Raw genomic sequence first — 21,721 nt, 5'->3', positions numbered from 1 at the left:
TAACCACAAAGCATTGGCTTCCCCAACTGGGGAGCTGAATGTATTCAGAGAAAAGTATTTCCCTGCTTATCAGGAGGTGAACAACCTTGAGGGAGAAAAACACAGCTCTGGAGTCCGACTTGGGTTAGCTCTCAATGCTGTCATGTGTTGTGTTCTTTAGGCAAATCAAGTTAATTGTCTGAGCCTCAGTTTCTTTATATCATAACAAAGCACAGTCTGGATTTGAGGATTAAATAAGATATTGCATGAAAACATTCAGTATAGAGTCAATGTTCTATAAATATTGGCTGTTCTCATGTTGCAATCTTCTTGAAGTTCATGAGAGGAAAGGAGAGCAACATGAAGTACCTGGCATATCATAGCACTCTGCAACCTGGATGTAGCTTCAGTTTTGGGGGACTAAATATAACTCAGGAGCATAGGCTAGGCCTCTCCTTGTTGAAAACCATGGGAAGAAGCTATTTCTATATCTGTTTGATTTTTGTAGGAAAAATGTTACAAAGATAATGTGGTCTACGAATTTTAGGAAGGACCATTTCACTTAGGCTTTTAATTGGAAATTAAGATTGTAGTTTACTTCCTCCCTCCCTCCCTCCCTCTTTCCCTCCCTTTCTTCCTTCTTTTATGATAAGATAATAGTATTACAAAGAATGTGTGCATTTTCAGGTTAAAACAAAGCATTAGAGCTCCTTAAATGTACTGAAATATCATAAAATGTTTTGTCAACATACTCTGAGAGGTAGGAATATTTAGTCATCTTCATTCTTCCAGGAAACCCAGACAGCACAAGTTTCCAAAACAATACCTCAATGAGAGACCTCTAATATAAAATGTGAGGTAGAAGAGCATTTGTGTTATGCGTGTGCTTGCTCACCACATGTGTGTATGCAACACCTGTGTGTGAAGAAAGAGAGAAAATCTAAGAGTAGTTTGGGCCCAGTGATGAGAAGATGAATAAATGTGTGGGAAATGTTAACAAAAATGCTGTGGACAAAGTATTCATCGGAAACTAAATGAAGAGTGTTCCTTGAGGCATACAGGACTGTCATACGTTTGCATGACTCTTCCTTTGGATATTTGATGCACATTGTACTCATGGTTAGGACAGTACTTTGATGCCTTTTCTTCCAAATTTAACAGGAGAATGCCAGGCAAGCAGTGGGCCAGGCTGAATGTAATGTGGCCATTTATAAACTCACTGAAAGTTTCAGTGATCTCAAATTCAAGTACTGTCTGTGTTCGGGCCAAATTCTCTTGCCTGAACATTCAAAATAGCCAACCTGAGTATCTGGGCCTGGTTTCCATTTGTTCTGAGGCTGACACTACCTCCCTGCACATATTGGTGGGCCAGTGCAAGGGTGGTGCACAGGTCTGCATCTACTCGAAGGTACCATGGCAACAATTTCCAGGTAGAGGCGACAGAATCTGCAGCTATGCTTACCTCCAGCTGTCAGTGATGCCCACAAGGAAGGAAAATCCAGAAAAGGTACTGACGGTGTTACTAGACTCTTGAAAAGAGGCTGCTGTAGTGTATGTTACCCATGCATACCCACCACCCTTTACTTTGGCCAGGACAGCTCCCAGCATGACTGCTTTCTCATGTAAGATGCAATACTTCCTTTCCATTCCCATGGAAGACTAGTTTTTAAAGGGCTTAATTGCTTTATTAGATTCTAATTGCACAAACTAGAAATCTACATAGATTTATAAGAATCATATTATTCCATGGGGGAAAACTTTGGGATCCAGAATGGAATGGATTGGGCATTGTTCTGTCTCTCCAAAGGGAGTGAGTGTGCTTTGGTAATACTTGCCAATACAACAAATAACCCCACATTATACAAGCTTATTTACACATTGCTTCCAATATGTTTTTAGTTGGATTCTTTAAGAATGGCATTTTATTTTTATTAAGCCTTCAGATCTGATGAACTTCCCATAGCTTTATCCCAACTCCATAGAATGGTCTAATTGATTTAATATTATGTTGGTACCGATGACACTGGCCAAACGTTGTTTAAAGAGATAGAGTGCTTGACTATTAGATTTTGATCCGAAGCTCTACCCTTCACCCACTCTTGTGAACTACTTTTGTTCTAAATAATTATTCCTGCTTAAAGTAAAACCAGCACCACATCAGAAATGCCACACCAAACACAAACAGATGCTAACCTGTCAGAATCATGCTACCAGATTATAGAGATTCACAAGGGAAGTAGCTGAAGTGAGTAGGAAGAGGAAGAAAGCATTGGAAATTAGAATGTTTTATTTTTGTTTTCCTAATATCCATAGTGGGGAGGAGGAAATCCCTCCAAAGAATGAAGGTGCAAAACAAACAAGCTGCCACCTCGGTGTCTGCTCTGTTATCCTCAGCTGCCACTATTGTATTCTCATTATATTATAACACTTATTTCCAAGCTCTGTCACTTGTTCCAATCATCTAGACTGAGATGACAAATAGGGTGAGCCTGATGCTTCCTGGGGCATGAGTGTTTTCACTTCTAATTTATAAATGTGTTTCAACAGGAATTTTCTGTGTATTTGGTGCATGTTATATTTTGAATCTTGAATGTCCTCTAAAGGTCCATGGGTAAGAGAATGGGTCTCAAGGGTGGTGTTATTGGGAGGTGGTGGAAAATTTGGGAGGTGGGGCCTTGTGGGAGGTCTTTAGGTCATTGGAGGCATCCCCTCAAAAAGGATAGTGGGATCCCAGCTCCTTCCTCTTCCTGTCTTTTGCTCCCTGACTTGTGAGGTGAGTGTTTTTGTTCTGCCATAGACTCAAAACAATGGAACTAATTATCATGGACTAGAACCCCATGAACCAAACTAAATCTCTTCTCTTTACAAGTTAATTATCTCAGGTATTGCATTAGCATGATGGAAAGCTGAGTAACACAGTACCTACACAGAAATCTGACAATTATTTCCTTCTAAAGTGAGAACACCAGTGTTTTTATTCTGTCAACAGATTTACAGTGTACAGGCATTGTTGCCTGCAGAAACCATGGCTAAGCTGTGTGTCAGCATCATAGTGCCCCAGGACTGTGGGGAACACTCCACCAGCTAGAGGAACAGGGCTTCCCTTTTCCAACACGGGATGGACAGCTTGCAGGGCTGTTTGGCTATCCCTGTCCTAGATTTGCGGTGACACTGTGAAGGACTATCACTGGGCAACTTGGACGATGTGAGGACCTACGTGTAGTTCTGGGTAGCATAGCACTGCTAACCATTAGAATCTAAATTAAACTCTGGTGAGACAGGACTAACAGACAGCCTGTAATCCCCAGCCTCACAGGAATCAAAGTCTGCAGATGAGCAAGGCCAGCCTGCTGTAAAGGGCAGAATGCAGCAAGAGGCACTATAGATTGCTGAGAACCAGCAGCACAGAGAAGGTGGAAGGGCTCCGGACCATGTTTTTTTCATTCTGAAAGGTTTCTCAGGGAGAAGAGAAGAACTTGCTTGCAGCCTACAGCAGAGCTCACTTGCTCAGGAGGACAGGAAGAAAAATGGACACGAATTTGTCTGAACTTGGAAAACTGTAACGGCTTTGCAGTTGCAGAGTTTATTAATAATGGTGAAGCAAGGCAGCCTGGATGTCCAGCAAAACCAGTCTTCCAGAATCAGCCTGCCTAGTTTTCTCTGTTGGAATGTAACAACATATTTACAAACACCCTGGTAGAAGATGGTAGATGGAACTGTGCCACTTTGGTTAGGGATTGAGCAAATTAAATTTATTTTTAATTTTTTAATTTTTACCATGTTGAGTGTACATTCCAGTGACACTAAATACATTCCTGGTGTTGTACAACTATCACCTCTGTCCAGTTCCAGAAAATTTCAATTATCCCGAACAAACTCTATCTATTAACCAATAACTCCCCAACACTCCCACAATTCGGCCCCTGGAAAAACTATTTTCTCTCCAGAAAGTTACCTGTTCTAAGTGCCTCATATAAGTAGAATAATATATTTCTCATTTTGTATCTGACTTATTTCAGTTAGGACAATGTCTTTGAGGTTCATCCATGTTGCAGCACTACTTTTTAAGGCTGAATAATATATAATTCTCTCTTTCTATATATGTATGTATATGTACACACATAGATATATGTAGATATATTTGTATGTATATGTGTATGTACACATACACATATATATTTATATGTGAATAAATATATATATATAAAAGAGAGTCATTAGACTCTAATGATGTGTGTCCCTATTGTCATACATATATATGTGTGTGTGTGTACACATACATATACATACTACATCCTGTTCACTCATTCATCTGTTGATGTACATGAGGTTTTTTCTTTCATTTTGGCCATTGTGAATTATGCTTCTGTGAACATTGATATCAAATACCTGTTTTGAGTCACTACTTCTGTTCTTTGGGGATATACACCCAGAAGTGGAATTGCTAGATCAGATGCTAATTCTATGCTTAACTGCTTGAGAATCTGCCCTGTGTCAGGGTCATTTTTCATCCCCACAGCAACGAGCATGGATTCCAGTTTCTCCAAATTCTTCTGACATTTGCTGTGCTTTGCTGTTGAAAAAGCTATCCTAGTGAGTGTGATGTGATATCTCATTGTAGTTTGCTTTGCATTCCATATCTTTTCAGTCTGCCATCACAGTAGCTCCCTCTGGTCAACCAGACAGTGTGTGTTGCAGCTTATTTCCTCGCACACCTCAGAGCTGCTCTGCAGGGATTTCTCCTTGTAACTGTCATACCACACAACACACCAGACTGATTGGGACAGTAAAAGACAGACACCTGAATCAAGAGAGCACTGTGCACTCCTTCTGGGGCAGGATGAAGGGTCTCTTTCTTTCTTTTTAAAAGTACAACAGCATCAGAGAACTGCGATGTAGTACAAGCCAGGCAATTCACCCATGAAGCCTGTGAAGATAGCTGAAGTAGATGCTCTGATGGCTGAATGGCTGGACAAAGGCAGCCACTGCAGGCTTGATCCTTTTGAGGAAAAAGCTGATTGCTCTGAGCTGACAGCAAGATCAGTAAATTATACCTGGGATAACTGGAAAGAGGTGGATCTTGAACCATCAATCAGGGGAACTGTTCCTCTAATGAGTGGTTGATGGCGACAGGCCCCTTTCTATTACTACATTAAAAAGGCCACAGACAATAGTGTGTTTCACTTTAGAGCTAGCTGTTTGTAAGCTACAACTGGCCTCTCTCCTTGATGACATTCAGGAGGACAGTGCCTCTGATTCCGGGACTGATATTGGCAACATTGAGGAGAGAAGGGTCATGGCCAGTGTTCTTAAATTTGCGTCAGTAAAGAATGCTTAGATGTTGTAGACATTTTGTGTGTGTGTGTGTGTGCACTCTTTAAGCAAGAAACTTTATTTGAAGTTGTGGAGATGGAGGGAGGGAAAAGAGTAGAAGAGGTAAGGATCCCACAAATCTGGCTCTTGGCTGTGGCACTTTGATTCTGGGCTATTCCAACAGCAGTGAACTCACCTTTGCCAGTGATGCTGGTCTAGGGACCTGACCTTGTTATAGGTCAGGGAGAGGAGAAATTACGGAATCTTTCTGTCTAACTGTCTGCAGAGACTAGACAGGTAAGATCAAACTTTGGAGTCAAGGAGGCATAGTTTCAATGGACTTTGAGTTTCTAAGAAACAAAATTTCCAAGAGAAAGAATTTCATTGGTTAACTTAATCACCATGCTCTCTGTCTGAACAGACTTGTTTCCAAACATCTGCCTGGTTACTGGATGCCCTTGGGTCACATGGCATACAACATGGCCACTGACAAAACAGAGGTCAGCAGGACAAGAAAGTTTCTTGATGTCAAGACTGGGTGTCACATCTATGATTGATGCTCTGTTATGTTCATACTTAACTCTGCATATATGAAAAATGTAAATGGATTTTACATTTATTTCCCCTTCTTAAAACTCAGGAGAGTTTCTATAGATTGTGAGGATAAGTTTTATTTATGTGTATGATTATTCATAATCATCATTACTAACCAATTATTTAATTTTCAAACAACCCTTCTCCTCTCCCCAAAGAAAAAGCAAGAGGTAGAAAGAATATTCAGATAAATTTCTTGACAAAAAATGAATACATAAAATGGTTTTGTTAATGAGTTACTGATTTGAGTAGCTGTTTCCTAGATTAAGGCCAGATGGAATTAATTCTCTTAGTGCCCAGTACTTTGGTCTGATCATTATTGAGTGTGGGGGGTGGGGGGGAGGGGAATTCTTGTCCTTTTTTGGAATTCTTATCTTAGAAGATACCAAGTTTTGAAGCATCATACCCATTTTTTTCTAAAATATTCAGTGCTGGTTCCCTCTCCCCTCTTCCCTCCTTCCTACTTTCAAACAGCTGTATTGGGTGCTTTTCTCCTTGAGGTCCTCAGTTTTAAGTCAACCTCAGGCCTGACCTCCTTCTCTTGTCTGACTCCTCCTCCCTTCCTGACAAAGCAAGTCAATGCTGGGTCTTGTATTTGTATCCTTCCAGCTCATCCTTTCCAATGTATCCCTGCAATTTTGGCAATATTTTCTCATCTGGGGTGTGGGGGACAGGGGTTGTCATTCACCTCATCTATTTGCTCAGATTTCCTACAGAACCTGGAGAACAATCTGACATAAATCTCATTTTGATCAAACGATTCTTCTGCAAATCTATATGAAAGGCTTTCTCCATTCAAATTTCTATGTCAGATGCATTCTATAGTTAAGTTCTTAGTAAGATATTTCACAGATCATCAGACCACTCCCACTCTATATGGTGGTCCCATCTCTTACCACTCTGTGTGTTCCTCCCCAGAAGCCTCTCCACAGGCCATTGATCTCACAGAATGCTCCTCTCTTCACCACCCTCCTGGGCCCCATTCAATCCCATCCCAGGGCAATCACCCAGCATGAAACCACAGCACACTTTCCTCCAGCTGCTCTCCTGTGATTCCACCAGTGTCTTCTTGTCCTTGCTACCTGCTGCTTGTAAGGAGTTGGTTCCCTATACTCCTCTAGCACATGACACCAGGAGACTTCCAAGACTTGTTCTCAGCTTAGAGAAACAGGAAAACAAATTCTCCTATTCAACAGAGCAGCCTGCACATGTATACCAAATTCCCTTAAGGAGGATCACACCCTTATTCTATCCCAAATCACCTTACTATTGACAAACCTTGATTCCAGATAAAGGCAAATACTTTCTGAGGTCAAGCTTAAAAGGCACCTATGTAATCTTATTCCCCTGGAGGGAATAAGATTATTGGAGCCTAGTGAACTCCGACCATGTAATAATTTACCAGCTTAGCTGGAGAATAAAGAATAAAGGGATGGAACAAAAGGCAGCTAGCTATACTTTGAGTAAAATATCAATACAGCAGTAAGGATTTTTTTGTACAAATGACAAAAACCAAGTGAGCTATCTTGGTCAATTTATATTGAAAGATTTAATTGAATCACAGAATTGGGTGAAGGGTTGAAAATGGGTTGGGTAAATTAAGGCACAGTGCTGAATCAGAGTCCAAGATTCAAATGCTAGCAGGTACCTGCAGGGGCACAAACATGGCTCTGACTAGAAAAGAAACCAATGTCCCCAAGACCTCCTCAAAAGAAATGATGCACATCTGAGCACAGCTGCTGCGGAATTAGTAGCACATAATTAGAAGCTGTGATGGTGCTGTTACTTCCAACATTATGTATAATTCTGTTGTAGTAGAAGTTCCTTTTGTTTTTAGACATAGAAAATGTACATATATCTAAAAGGTCAGTGGGTATTGAAACTTCTTAATTAGCTAAAATTTAAACTAAACTATGTTGCTTAAACATCATATCTTATTGTCTAAATATAATTGTGCTTGTATCTTTTTTCTTAGAAGTGAATAACTATGAATACATATTTATACATCTCACACATAATGGAGTCGATAGAAACCTTAAAAAGTGCCTTGGAACAGATTGTAATTTTAGAACAAACAGATCCATTAGCTGTCAAATCCAGCTTCCCGTAGGATGAAATAGATTTGGTTCTCAGGTGCTGCTAAGAAAAGCTCTCACTTATTCTAGTACCTTTGGATATGGATTGTTCTATTAAAAATTTTAGCACTGGAAGACTATGACAACTCACAATTAGTGAATGTCACAAACTTCAAAATGATAAAATAAAAAGATTTTTCTGATCAAATGCTATGAAACCTAATTCAAATTGTGTTTTTAAAGATGATGCGCTTGACTTGGGACCAAATGGTGTGAATTTCCAGTGTTTTCCAGATATGCACAGTTTTCCTGTTTCCATTCATGGAATCTTTTTATTTCCTATGATAACCATGATAAGGAAGAAGAAATATCCTTTTATTTTGTAAAAGTAGAGATTTCTGTAACTGGAAAAACCCTTAGAGTCATTGTAGATAAAGCAAATGAAATGATTTACCCAAGGTCAGACAACTGTTTCAAACCAGAGCAGGAATTGGGAGTCAAGTCTCATCTCCTATGTCCTTTTTACCACCTCCACCAAGCCTAAGAAGTCATTTTCCAAAGGAATGTTTCTACAAATAGCCACTTGTATCAGATTTTCTGTGTATGGGTGTTCATGTGGATCTACTAAGTGAAGTGTTTTGCTAAATGACTTTTTAACATTTACATGACCACAATGTGTTTTCAAGGTAAACAAATGTGTTTGTGGATGTCCTGCTCCACTGAATACAAACAACAGCCTTTGTGTGCCCCACAACACAGGGTGTAGAGATAGTTAGGAACACTTTAAAATTTAATAGTTAAGCTTAAATGCCTGTTTACTGAGTCATCAAATCTGTATTTCAATAATTCAATCCATAATTTTACATGAGAATGAAGTGGAACTTCTGTCCATCAGCATTGCCACAAATCAGACGTGAATGAAAAACACAGATTTAAGCCATAAGAAAGAAAACATGCAAATGAGCATAGCAATTGTAAAGAATCTGAAAACATTTGTTATTTATGAGGTAGAGAAGTAAGTGAATTTGACTTTACTCAAAATATAGTTTGACAATTTTGTGTGTCTAGTTGAGTGGGCCATGGGGTGCCCAGGTACTCGGTCAAACATCCTTCTGGGTTCCTATGAGTGTGATTTGGATGAGATTAAAATTTAAATTGGTAGACTAAATAGAGCAAATTGCCCTCCCTAATTTGGGTGGGCCCATCAGATCAGTTGAAGGCCTAAAACAAATAAAAAGACTGATCTTTACCTGAGTAAGAGAGTTCCTCCCATCTGACTCTCTTTAAACTGGGACACTGGCTTTATCCTACCTTTAAACTAAAGCTGAAGCATCGGTTCTTCTAGAGCTTGAGCTTGTTAACCATCAGACTTTAACTTAGACTATCTTAAGACTAACTTAAACTGCTTCCAGTTTCCCAAATCACCCTGAAGATCATACATGGGTCTCTCTCTCTCTCTCTCTCTCTCTCTCTCTCTCTGTCTCACTCTCTCTCTCTGTCTCTCCATGCACATTCTATTAGCTTTATTTCTTCAGAGAGCCCTGTTGAATATCTACAGCATTCACTCGTACTCTGGAAATAATCGCAGTCGCTGTCCATTGTTTGCTCTTTCACGTACTTTTTAAGCTGGTTTGCCTTCATATTCTCCCCTGACAAAAATAAAAACAATCCCAATGTGAGGGCAGCAAGTAAACTGTCATCCACCAGTTTCTTTTCTTCCAGCCATATAAGCATTCTTGTTTTAATCTTTTGGTCTCTTTAAGAACTCAAGTTCAGCTTTCTATATTTCTATTTCAGAAGAATAATTTGGTGTGATCAGTACACTTTAGTGTTAGAGAGAGGGTGTTAAATTGTGACATCAGGGAAAAAGTCAAGGTTTATCTGCTATAAAGGAGCACATATTAAAATTTAAAAAGATGGTCCTATTTTGGTGGACCATCTGCTTTATTCACCACTATTTTTATGCAGCCTTGTTTGGGTCTTTGCATTTCTATGGTATTTTTATACTTGCCAGTGAGTTCTTACCATAAGATTCCTTCTAGTTCAATTCTGAAAAGAGTGAAAGACATGGTTCCTTTTGTACATAAATTTGCCATCAAGTTAGAGAGAAGATATCCTGGATTGCAGTACAAACAAAGGTTTTTCAGAGTCTCTCAGAAGACAGAGGCCATGACAGCTGTGTAATCATAATAGGTTACTGGGGCAGCGGGGTGGGCGGGGGGCGCCCTCTCACAATGGTAAAGAAAGAGGGTTTCCCAGTGAGGGGGCAATAGGAGCTATGAGCCAAAGAAATGGGGACTAGTTTCAAGAACCAGAGATGTATGTTGATATTGCTGGGAGGGAGGTGCTGTGGGGATGCGGAATGACAGGTTGAGGCTGAAAATGCCCTCCAGTCGCTTTGTAACTGGATCAAGAACTCTAATCCCTAACGTTGCCCAAGTCTCAGTTAACTGAATCTACTTCAGAGTGCCCAAGTACTCACACTGATGTTATCCAATCCATGGGATTCTTACTGCAAGCCTTGCATACCTGCAATGGTGTCGTAATTTTGTAATTTCTTGCTAAAGAACCCCTGCTTTTATCTGTCAGAAGAAAACGAGGATAATGATAGAGGAATGAATTCTGAACTTGGGGTCTGGAGCTGTTCATGGTTTGGATATGGTTTTAGTGTTCCCTAAAGCTTCCTGTGTTGAAATTTGACCCCCATCTCCATTGTGACATATGAAGAGGATGGAGGGTCATGGCCTGCTCAAGTGGTAGAGTACTTGCCTAGGAAGTGCAAAGTCTACAGTTGAAACTCCAGTACTGCAAAAATAAACTTATAAAAGGGGGTCAGGGACTTAATCTGACTATGGGTGTTTAGAGATGAGGCCTTTGAAAATTAGTGAGGATTAGATAAAGTCATTAGGATGCAGTCCTAACGATTGAGTCCTATTGAATTTATAAGATGAGGGAGACCAGACAGACACACATATACAGGCAAGTTCCTTGTCACTTGCCATGTAATGCCCTGTGCTACCTTGAGACCTGTGCTACCTCAAGACCTGTGCTACCTTGATGCCAGCAAGAAGACCATCAACAGATGTGAACCCTTGAACCTCTGCAACTGTAAACTAAGTAAGTCTCTTCTTTGTATAATAAGTTAGTGCCCCTTAGGCGTTTCATTACAGCAATGAAAAGCTGATTAACAAAAGCTTGAGTGGGAATCTTGGTTCTTTCCATTAGGAACACATTGTGGGAGAAACCCTTATACCCTGTTGGTGGAATAGAGTCTAGAGTCATGCTTTAGAGTCCTTCACACACCCACCAGCCATGGAGGCCAAGTATCAATTGTCAAGTTTGAGGGAAGGAGCTGAGCACACTCAGTCCAGCATGTCCTCCTCCCTCTCCTCCTTCTTCTTTTTTCCTCTGCTGGACTTTGAACCCAGGGCCTTTCACTTGCTATAGTCTACCTCTTGAGCCATGCCCCCATCCCTTTTTGCTTTAGTTTATTTTTCAGATAGAGCCTCACGATTTTCCCTGGGTTGGCCTTGGACTGTGATCCCCATACCTACACCTCCTGCTATAGCTGGGGCTACAGATGTGTGTCATTGAGCCCAACTTCCTCCTGCCTTTTGAGTCTCCCTCTAAGTCCACATTCTTGGCCAGTTCTCAAGGTTGCTCAGCAAGTGATTCTTGATGGCTGGGAAAGTATATCTAATTTAGAAGCATGGTATTAGTAAGGCCCTGTGGCCAGTAGGTTGAAGCATTAATCTTCAATATCATTCTACTGGTAATAACAGTTGCCTAAGTCAACTGATTCTGGATGTAGGAAAGGAAAAGGAGGTGGAGAGGGTAGAGGGATTGTTATTTATTCATCCCCATTAGGAAAGGGCTAGCATAGTGTCTGTAACCTTTACTGGGCCTCAGTAAAGTTTCACTTAAAATTAGTGAAAGTAATGAATGGGCCTACCAAAAAAAGTAAACCAGCCTGGGTGTAAAAATAAAAATAGAAAGGCATTTGAGGGTTGATCCAACTTCAAACTCCCAAAGAGACTATAAGCATTAGAATAGAAAACAGGGCAATCCCTCTTTCCATGGGCAGTTCAGAAAAGAGTCATCATTAGGAGTTCCAGAACACACCACTGGCCTCAGAATGTCTGTCTGTCTCAGCCAAAACTCAAGGAGACTTCCCTATAGGCCACAAACTCATTTGTTTATTTGAGCAAGAGGAGAGATCAGTCAGCTTAGTGTACAGGTTCTAAATCAAATAATTTGGAAGATAGCAAGATAAAGACTCTGATTCAGTTTCTTTCTCTTTTAAGAATGATCAGATTCAGAAATCCAGTGTCTCAAAGGCAAGAACTGGATGAGGTCCATTTGGTTTCCAAGAGGCAAGAGAAGGAAAGACAAGCACAGATAATGATTTTGTATCCCAAGGAGAGAAGCAATGTACAAAAATAATGCTCATTATCAAAATGAAACTTAATGTTCCCTCTGCAGGGAAAATTAAGGAAACCATGGATGACAGAAGGAAGGGATCACAGACCTTTGACTCTCTTTTGGATTCCCAGGTAGACAGAATATATTGTGTGTGGTGGGGGGAACTGATGGATTGAACACTGGGCTGGGGCCAAGACTGGCATTCCAGATTCTCCTACAATCCATTTCATGTGCTTAATAAAGTCATTTTTCCCCTGTGCAACAAGGCTTCCTCCTCTGGAATGAAGGAGCTTGGCAGTCTTCTACCATAGCTGATGAGGGTGGATCTCCTGGCTCCAACTGGCTTCTCTCTGGCAAGTGGAACTGCTGGTGAATAGTCCGTGAAAGACTACTCAAGAGAAAGTAGAGACTCAAGGAAAAGCATCTGTCCTCCAGCCTCCTAAAGAGCACCTCTTCTCTCCCTGACTGGTTGGGTTGCCCCATTTGGCAGCCACTTGGAAAACTACTGCTGTGTTGCCATCTGCAAATCTCAGCAGAACATCAGGGATGAAGGGTGTGAAGTGTGCATGCTTCTTCCATATTTTTTTTTAGTTGCTACTGATGGCTATCTAGGGACAGAAAAGTTGGAAAACCTTTTAGGAAGTCCATTCTGAAATGCACAAAAATATCTAGAGCTCACTAAATAGTTATTTCATAGAATATCCAATAGATTCCCCCACTCTTGTAGTCAGCGATGCTGACTGATTTGTCTGAAGAGGGAAGAAATCATTGTAGATGAGTTAATCGCTTAGAATAGAGAAGCAGATGCCAGATATCTGCTGAACAGCAGGGCCTTTCTGTATTTTGCACACACACACACACACACACACACACACACACACACGTCACCTCTGCTCTACAAAAGTTATTCACAATACATGAAAACACAATTGTTTTAAAATAAATTAAAAATGCCTTGTTTGTTTTATTTCTACATATATTTATAAAAATGGTCAAAAAGACCACATGTGTGTATGTGTCCCTACATAACCTGCTTAATTTTCACCAACAGGTAAGAAATATGTTGACATTTTTCTTTTCAATCTAATGGTTGCTTATTTAACTAAGTGCTGTCATCTTTAGGGGATATTATTAACAACAACAACAAAAATTGCAGATAAATGGTGTTCTGGGTATTCCTTTGTGTCCAAAACCAACAATCCCCCAAGTATATGTAAAGGTCCCAAACTTATCTCTGCTTGCTTGCTGATTGCTTGAGGAACTTTTTAGGAGAAAGTATTTGCAGAACTGATAGATTGCTAGTGGAGGATGAGTGGGTAGAATTGCTTAAGAGAAGAAAAATGTGAACATTCCACATCTTATTCTTATCTCCTCTTAAATCCCTTTCCATATTCCATAAAAGATCTGAATTCATCCTAGAAACTGAAAATCACCAGGTGTAATCCTAGATGCTCAGGAGGATCTTGAGTTCAAGGTCAGCCTGGGCTACACAGCAAAATTCTTTTTAAAAAATAAATAAATAAATAAAACAAAACCCCACCCAAACTGAAAATCAAGTCACTCTAGGGAATATGGTACATTCAAGCTTTTGTGACATAGTTGCCCCCCTCCAAGGTGGAAGGATGGCCACTGTCAGCTCATTGTCATCTTCTGCTCTAATTCACACACTATTGATAAAGTAGGTGGGGCCAGGGAGGAAACTGGAGCCAACCCCCACGGCAAGTTTAGAAATGCCAGCCTGACGCAGGCTTAGCCTTGGAAAGCACTGAGCGTATGGCCTGGGCTGCACAGAGCCAGGCTGAGCTAAGTCATTAATCTCCTTCAGGCCCACTGACTTATTCAGACCACAGGTGCACAGGGTGTCATCCTCCTCCTGGCCAACTAAAACCATCAGAACTCTGGAGGAGTAACAATATGGTGACTTAAAGACTCCCAATTGGTACATTTGTGAGGAGTTGTGCAATATGATTTCTGACAGTTGTTTGGCATCATTAAAAGATCGCTAAACAGAGCTAAGGAAAAAAACTTTTAAAAATAGATGGGTTCTGGATGAGATTCTAATAGCATAATGGAATTTCTGCTTAAATTTATCTTTAAAGGAAGCTCCTGTCAAAAACAGAGCTGAGACATGGTTAAAGATAGGTGGTGCTAACACATGGGAGCTGACGTCAGGGTTGCTCCGAGGGGTGTAGGAGGTAAGAGGGTGGAGAGACGTGAAGAGATGATCAACTGCTTGAATTTCCTCATGATAGCAATAACGATATTTTTAACTCTATTCAAGTTCTTTGAAGTCAATCACTTCAGGGCTAAAATCAAAGCCTACATTTACTTCTCCACATAAGGATCCCCTAGAAGGAGAAAGAATGGAGGATGAAAACAGGATAGGCAGGGGGAGTCCAGTCATTCCTGTGTATGTGGGAGGGAACTGAAGAAAGACATTAACATGCTTGGGTGGAATAGTGTCCTTGCAAAGCCAAGAGCTGGAAGCTCCTAGAGTCAAGACATTAGCAAGTACACTCATTCTGCGGTCAGACCCCTAAGTCCTACTGACATTGCCAGCAGGCGAGGTGTTACTCTTAGCTTACCACACCTGGGTGAACAGGGGCAAAAGCCTCACCTTGGAGCACAAAGCCCACTATTGCATGTTAGGCAGCCCTCCTGCAATGAGTGGCTTAGAATCTTCCAGAAAGAAATAGTCTCCTGCCTGTTGGAAGGACTGATGTCAGCTCTGGAGCCAGCATGCTGGGTACTTGTCGATTTGAAGATTTAATATTCCTGGATTTGACAATCTGTGAACAACCACCAAAACCTGTGACATATAATCATTTGTACTCCCACTGAGGCACAGACTAAAATGGTTATGGGAGCAATGTTTGGAGTGAGAGAAAATCAGGTCATTATCTCCATTTCAACTCAGATTTTACTGATTTTCTGCTCAGTAATGCTTAAGAGGTGCTATTGAAGAATAAAATATCCTGTTATGGTAAAAAGTTCCTGCTAGGTTTGGATGTGGTTTGACCCCAAAGGTTCATGTGCTGGAAACTTGATTTCCAGTATAGTGATATTGAAAAATGGCAGGACTTTTAAGAGGTGGGGCCTATTGGGAGGTGATTGGGTCATGATCACCTTCGTGCAGGGCTAATACTGGTCCTCAGAATGGGTTGCATCTCCTGGAAATGGATTCATTTTCGTCAAAAGTAGGTTGATATAAAAGAGTGAGCCTGTTCCCTCCGGGATCTCTTGCTTCCTGCCCCACCATGGGATCCTTTCTTCTTGCACACACTCCCTCCATCATGTCATCCACTGTGTTATGAAGTAGTCAGAGACTCTCACCAGAGGCCAAATCAATGCAGCTACTCAAGCTTGGACTACAGCCTCCCGAAATGTGACCTAAGTAAACCTCTTTTCCATACAAAACACGTAGTATTTTATTATAGCCACACAAAATAGACAAAGTCGCTAGAGGAAGCCAGTCTCTTTTGCTAATTTTGAAAGTGAAAAGAAGGTAAAATGCTCTAAGTAAGCCAGAGGTTTTAGCACAAAGAGAACTTTTAGGTAAAATTAAAAATAAATGAACTAACCACAGAATTGAAAAACTGGAAAAAAATGGGAAAGGGTATTCTATAGAAGGAATTTTAAAATGTGCAGGTATAGAAAGGCCTTTGATAAGATCGAAGTCCTTTTCAACCTTGAGAGGTGAAAGAGCTGTATCCCCCACGGAATGTACCTTTAGGCATAAGTAAGGAACCACTCATGTTGGGAGTGGTTTCAATGTTGATAAAACTTAGTTTGTCTCCTGGTTTCTCCATGTAAGTCCCTCTGGTGTATTCATTCTTTGGCAACTTTTGTTGTCCACATATTAATGTTGCTTACAAGTCCACTAGTATCAATGTTCAGTGTCCATATAAGTATCTTGTGTTTCTCACAAGATCTGATGCCCACATCAGCTTGGAGAACTTGGAATTGGCACTTCAGTGGAATTGTTGGTGCCTATAGCTGCCTGTGGAGAGCAGAGAGGCGGACATAAGCCCAAAGCTGCCCCCTCGGGATTTCAGAACCAACAGAGAAAGGCCATGTGACAAGTATGTGCTCAGTGCCTTCCATTCTGAGCTCCTACAAATACATCCTAAGCTCTAGCCCCTTGCTTATAGTCCTCTTTTATTATGAGTACAGCACTCTGAAATTGAGAGCTTAACTCAGGTTGGTAGCTCCAAAGCCAAGGGAATCTTGGAGATGGATTATAGCTTGGAGATTCATCAATTACTGGGAGGTACACATTCTTTTTATAAGACTCCTTAAAGTAAATCTTAAACTGTTTGGTTAGGAATATTGGTTTGGAATATTATATTTTACTATTGTATGCAATCATTACATCTGCCCCTGAGAGCTTGGGCATTGTGTTATAAAGAGATTAGGGACTTGGTGGCCTCTGTCTTTATCGTATAGCACTTTGCTGTGCTCATGAGGTCTTCCTGAGTAGCAGGTGGTAGCTGTCATATGAAGGGAAAGAATGTGATGCTTTCTTCAGAGCTGATTCGGGAAATCATTAGGAAGTTGCCTTCCTGCTTTGTCACAACTTTTACTGCAGTCAAAAGAAAATTCATTAACTGCTTATGGAAGGCCATGCTGAAAGAGAGGCAATATGAAAGAACAAGTCAGACTTCCAGGGGCTCTCGGGTTACTGTCACTGTGCAAGGATTATTCACTTTTTTGTTGAGAGCAGAGAGCCTTTCCTATTGCCTGCATTTGCCCTCATGCAGTCTTGGGGACACTGGAGGGTAGCCTGGAGGAAAGAAATCAGCTCTGCTACTTCTCTGAATGAACTTACCTTCTTGCCTATGGAAAACCCAGCCGCCTACTCCTACCTTCTTTTCTTCCTTCCCACATACCTCCCAGATTTAGCCTGCCCATTCTCTGTCATTTTCATTACCTGAACTGCCTGGATTTCTCTTCCCCTGATCTTGCTGAGGTGCAAAATAGTTTCCCATCTTTGCTTCCTCCTACTATCTCTGAAACCAGCACACTGACAACTGCCCCCCCTCATCCCCCAATTTGGGAGTGCAAAGGAGAACATCCAGTTTCTGCTGGAAACCAGTTCACTCAAATTGTCTTGTGTAGGTGTTGTGGACCCCAAGAGATTTAGATTTCAGTCTGAGATGGATTTGGGCTGGTGTCCAGCCAGTTATAGTGTTCTGGGGGCCTTTGTTAGCCCATCTTTTCCTTGAGCATCCTCTCTGGTTCTGAGACTATTTTCTCTGGGCCCAGGACCTCTGGGCCTTTCCCTGTCCATGCTACCATTTTTCTCTCCTGCTCTGAACTTGTAGTTTCCAATATGGCCCTTGACGGATAAATCCCTGGCTCTCACCTCTTGAAGCTATTCTCTGATCCCTGATTCCTTCATTTCTAATTCAGTTTGGCTAAAAGATATTTGCCAATTATTAAAGCTGATTCCACCCCAAGGTGAATGAAATCACAGCTCTCCAGTCTGTTGTTCTAAGTTCATTCCCGAGCTAGCCTTATCACTGGCTTTGTGACTGCTGGGAATGTGCTTCTTCCAATGAACATGTACCTGGATGTCCCAAGTACCTTGTCCATATAGCCTGCCTTGTACCCAACTTCCAGGAGCCCACTTCCCATCTCCTCTCGCATGCAAGCTTGCATCCTCACCAGACCTGTCATAACTTTGAATTTGGGGTTGCAAGTGTGCATTTCATTTTCTGCTCATTTGACTTCATATGTCCCCAGGATCAAAGCCTTTATCCTGATGTGTTAAAATGATTTGCTAACTTCTTGGTCTCCCAGACCAGATTACAAGCTTCGCTCAGGCAAAAGTCAAGTCTTACTCATCTTTAGTTTGTAAGTGCCTGGCACAAGAGAGATGCTCAGAAAGTATTTATGAGTCACTCGAGTGAGCAGCTGAATTCTCCAAGGGAGTAACCTTGTAGCATCCTATAAATCCAGCCTTGCCATGGATAGCACTTTATTCTTGGAGAAGTGGTAATGAGAAATGACCAAATCAGTGAGACACTGGCTATTCCCAGTCATCCTAGAGATTTTTCTTGCTGGTTTTTGTTTGTTTCTATTTGCTTATTTGTTTGTTTTTTAAATAAAGTGAACTTCTGTTTGAAACTCACGTCACATTAAGTCAACTGACCTCAACTCAGGAAAAAAAGTGCTGTGCTCCATTTTTTCTTTCATTGTCAGTCAATGTCAAGGCTCAGTCCACAGGAACCACGTAGCCACCAGAGGAGTGGCATATGTGGCCAGTGGCTACCATATTAGACAGCATAGATATGCCCATTACTATGGTAGAAAGACCTACTGTGCAATACCATGTTTGTGAATCGTGGAGAGCATGAACCAAATGATCTGCATTACTGTCGTTGACACTGTTAGACACAGCAACTCTGGGTATGCATCAGATACAGTGGTGGATGTGGCCTTTCTTCTGCCTCTAAGCTTATAAAAGTACATCCTGTAAATTATTCCTCGCAGAATTGTTATACTTACTGTAATGCTATTGAAAAAATCCTCAGAGATCTGCTATTTCCAGCAGAGAAATGGACTCAAAGCTAATTAAAATTCTACAGTTGCTCACTGGAAAATCTGAGTTCCTGCTTGACTCACCTTCCCACGGTGTCTCCAAATAGATAAAAGTCCCATACATGTCCTGCAGCTCTAGTCTACTTGGAACTCCTATGACCTTACTGGAGCCTTTGTCATTTCATCCTTTAACCTTGGAAGATCAGGTGCATGCAGGAACCTGTGGCCTTAACACAAACAGATGCTGGTTTCTCAAGGAAAATCAGCTCACTGAACTGATGAGCTAGTTATTCTACCTTCTGAGCTGGGAATAGTGAATGAAGAAGAAACAGAGAGACTGAAGGTATTCCAGCTGAATGACATATAAAAGTCATGTCAACATGTGGTGAATAAATCAAACAGCACTGAAAGAGCCCCCATGTACTAAAGAACAATGGAAGCCTAACAGTGGAGTTTTTTCTTTCTTTTTTTTTTAATCCTATGGCTGATTGGAATCATCCAATTAAAAAAAGAGAGTCATGGTCAGACATGGTGGTACATGTCTGTAATCCCAACTACTTGGGAGGCAGAAATAGGAGGATCATAGTCTGAGGCCAGTCTGGGTAAAAGTGCAAGACCATATCTGAACAATAACTAAAGCAAAAAGAACTGGAGGTGTGGTTCAACTGGTAGAATACTTGCGAGACCCTGAGTTCAATCCCCAGTACTATTGAAAAAGAGGGAAGGAAAGAAGGAAGGAAGGAAGGAAGGAAGGAAAGGAGGGAGGGAGGGAGGGAGGAAGAGAGAGGTGGGAAGAAAGAAGGAAAGAAAGAAAGAAAGAAAGAAAAAGTCAGGTGCAATGAAAAAGTTTAAAAGCAGTCCATGACTCAAAAGGGAAAATAGCCTAGGATTCCTGAGAATAAGGACAAGGAGTCTTTACTGCTCAGAAGCCTAGAAGCATCAATTAAATGTTGAGTTCAGGGATCTTTGCTTCAGGAAGGGGAAGAAAGAAAACAAATAAGACTAATCCAGACCTTTCTCTATCAAAAGTGATAAAAATATGAAGAGTTTGGCAAATGAATGAGTGTGTTTTGTTTATCTGTAGAGTCCAGCTAATGGTCCCATCTCATTGTCCACTGAGATGAAACTGTGACACCCTATGATGTCCTACTGCTCTTGGGATAAAACCTCATGTAGTTACTCTTGTCCTTGGGCTGCTTGAGGTAGCTCTACCTACAGTTCCTGCCTTAGTCGATCTGACTTCTGACTGTCTCTGGCTATGCTGCTTTTCCTTCTGTCTCCAGAAGGTTCTATGGTCCTTTCTACACTGAAATTCTAGCTAGAAGGATTCTTCCACTTTAACCCTGTCCCTCTCTCATAGTCGCTCTTGGGCACCCTCAGGTCTCAGCTCCTTAGAAAGCCTCCTGCCTCCCTACCTCTCCCCACTATGTCCAGATCTAGCCTCTTCACTAGCCACTCTTCCATCCAAATTCCTGCCCCTCCCACCCTTCTTGAATGAAACTTGCATCAATGGGATCATCTGAATTTCTCATCTGTAAACGCCAAGCAAGCAGGGATTGGGTCTGGCCCGATTCATTCACCTTTGTATTCCCCATGCCTGGATTAGGATGAATAAACTTTAAAGGAAAGAATGACTGGGTTCTAGTTTATTTTTAAGGTGCTCAGTAGGACAACGTCCCCCTTTCCTAACACTTCTGTATCTTTTTAAGAATCTCGCCAGTCTCTGGATGACTCCGACTCTCTTTCAGCACCATTCTAAAGTACTCACTGCCCAATAACTTACTGTCATGAAGGCTTCAACTTTATTTCATTTTGGCAGTACTGGGGTTTGAACTCAGGGCTTCGCACTTGCTAGGCAGGTGCTCTACGACTTGAGCTACTCCAACAGCCCTTTTTGCTCTGGTTATTTTGGAGATGGGGCCTCACTTTTGCCCATCTCCAGACAAGCCAGGACGTTGATCCTCCTGTTTTATGCTACCCACTGCAGCTGGGATGACAGGTATGCACCACCACACCCAGCTATTGGCTGACGTGGGGCCTCACAAACTCCCTTCCTGGGCTTGTCTGGAACTGAGATCCTCCCAATCTCATCCTCCCAAGTAGCTAGGATTTCAAGCATGAGCCACTGATGCCAGGCAAAGTTTCAACTTTAAAATTCCACCCACTTCTCCCTTATTTGATCCACTTACTACACAGCTCCAAAAACTTCCTGTTTCCCTTAAGGCCTGGGAGCTTGTGTTGGCAAGCTGTATTGTATCTGGGTTCTTTCTTAGCAATGGGATTGTATGCATGTTTTCACTGTTTCCTTCACTCGAATTTCCTGAGAGTTTGAATGTCTGGCTTTGGGTTTCGCCCAGGATAGTCGTGTTGTCTTTGGAGGTTTGTAGTCTACTCTCCCATGGAGTTTTCTTTATGATCTCTTCTATAGACTTCCTCTAAATTTCAATCTTTCTTAGTTTTTCTTTGTTAAAGAAAATTATCCAAAAATAGGGAAAATGAAACCTAAACTTATTCCCAACCCCTATATTTGAAACAAAAAACATCATTTTTTTCTTTTTTTGGCAGCACTGCGATTTGAACTCAAGGCTTTATGCTTGTGAGGCAGGTGCTCTTACCACTTGAGCCACTCCACCATCCCTATTTTGTGGTAAGTATTTTCAAGATAGGGTCTTACAAACTATTTGCCTGGGCTGGCTTCAAACCATGATCCTCCTGATCTCTGTCTCCTAAGTAGCTAGGACTACAGACACGAGCCACCAGCACCTGGCTAAAAATGTCATTATGAAAGAAAAATC

Source organism: Castor canadensis, chromosome 15 (genome assembly GCF_047511655.1).
Source record: "Castor canadensis chromosome 15, mCasCan1.hap1v2, whole genome shotgun sequence".
NCBI classification, from domain to species: Eukaryota; Metazoa; Chordata; class Mammalia; order Rodentia; family Castoridae; genus Castor; species Castor canadensis.
This window is presented reverse-complemented; position numbering follows the sequence as displayed.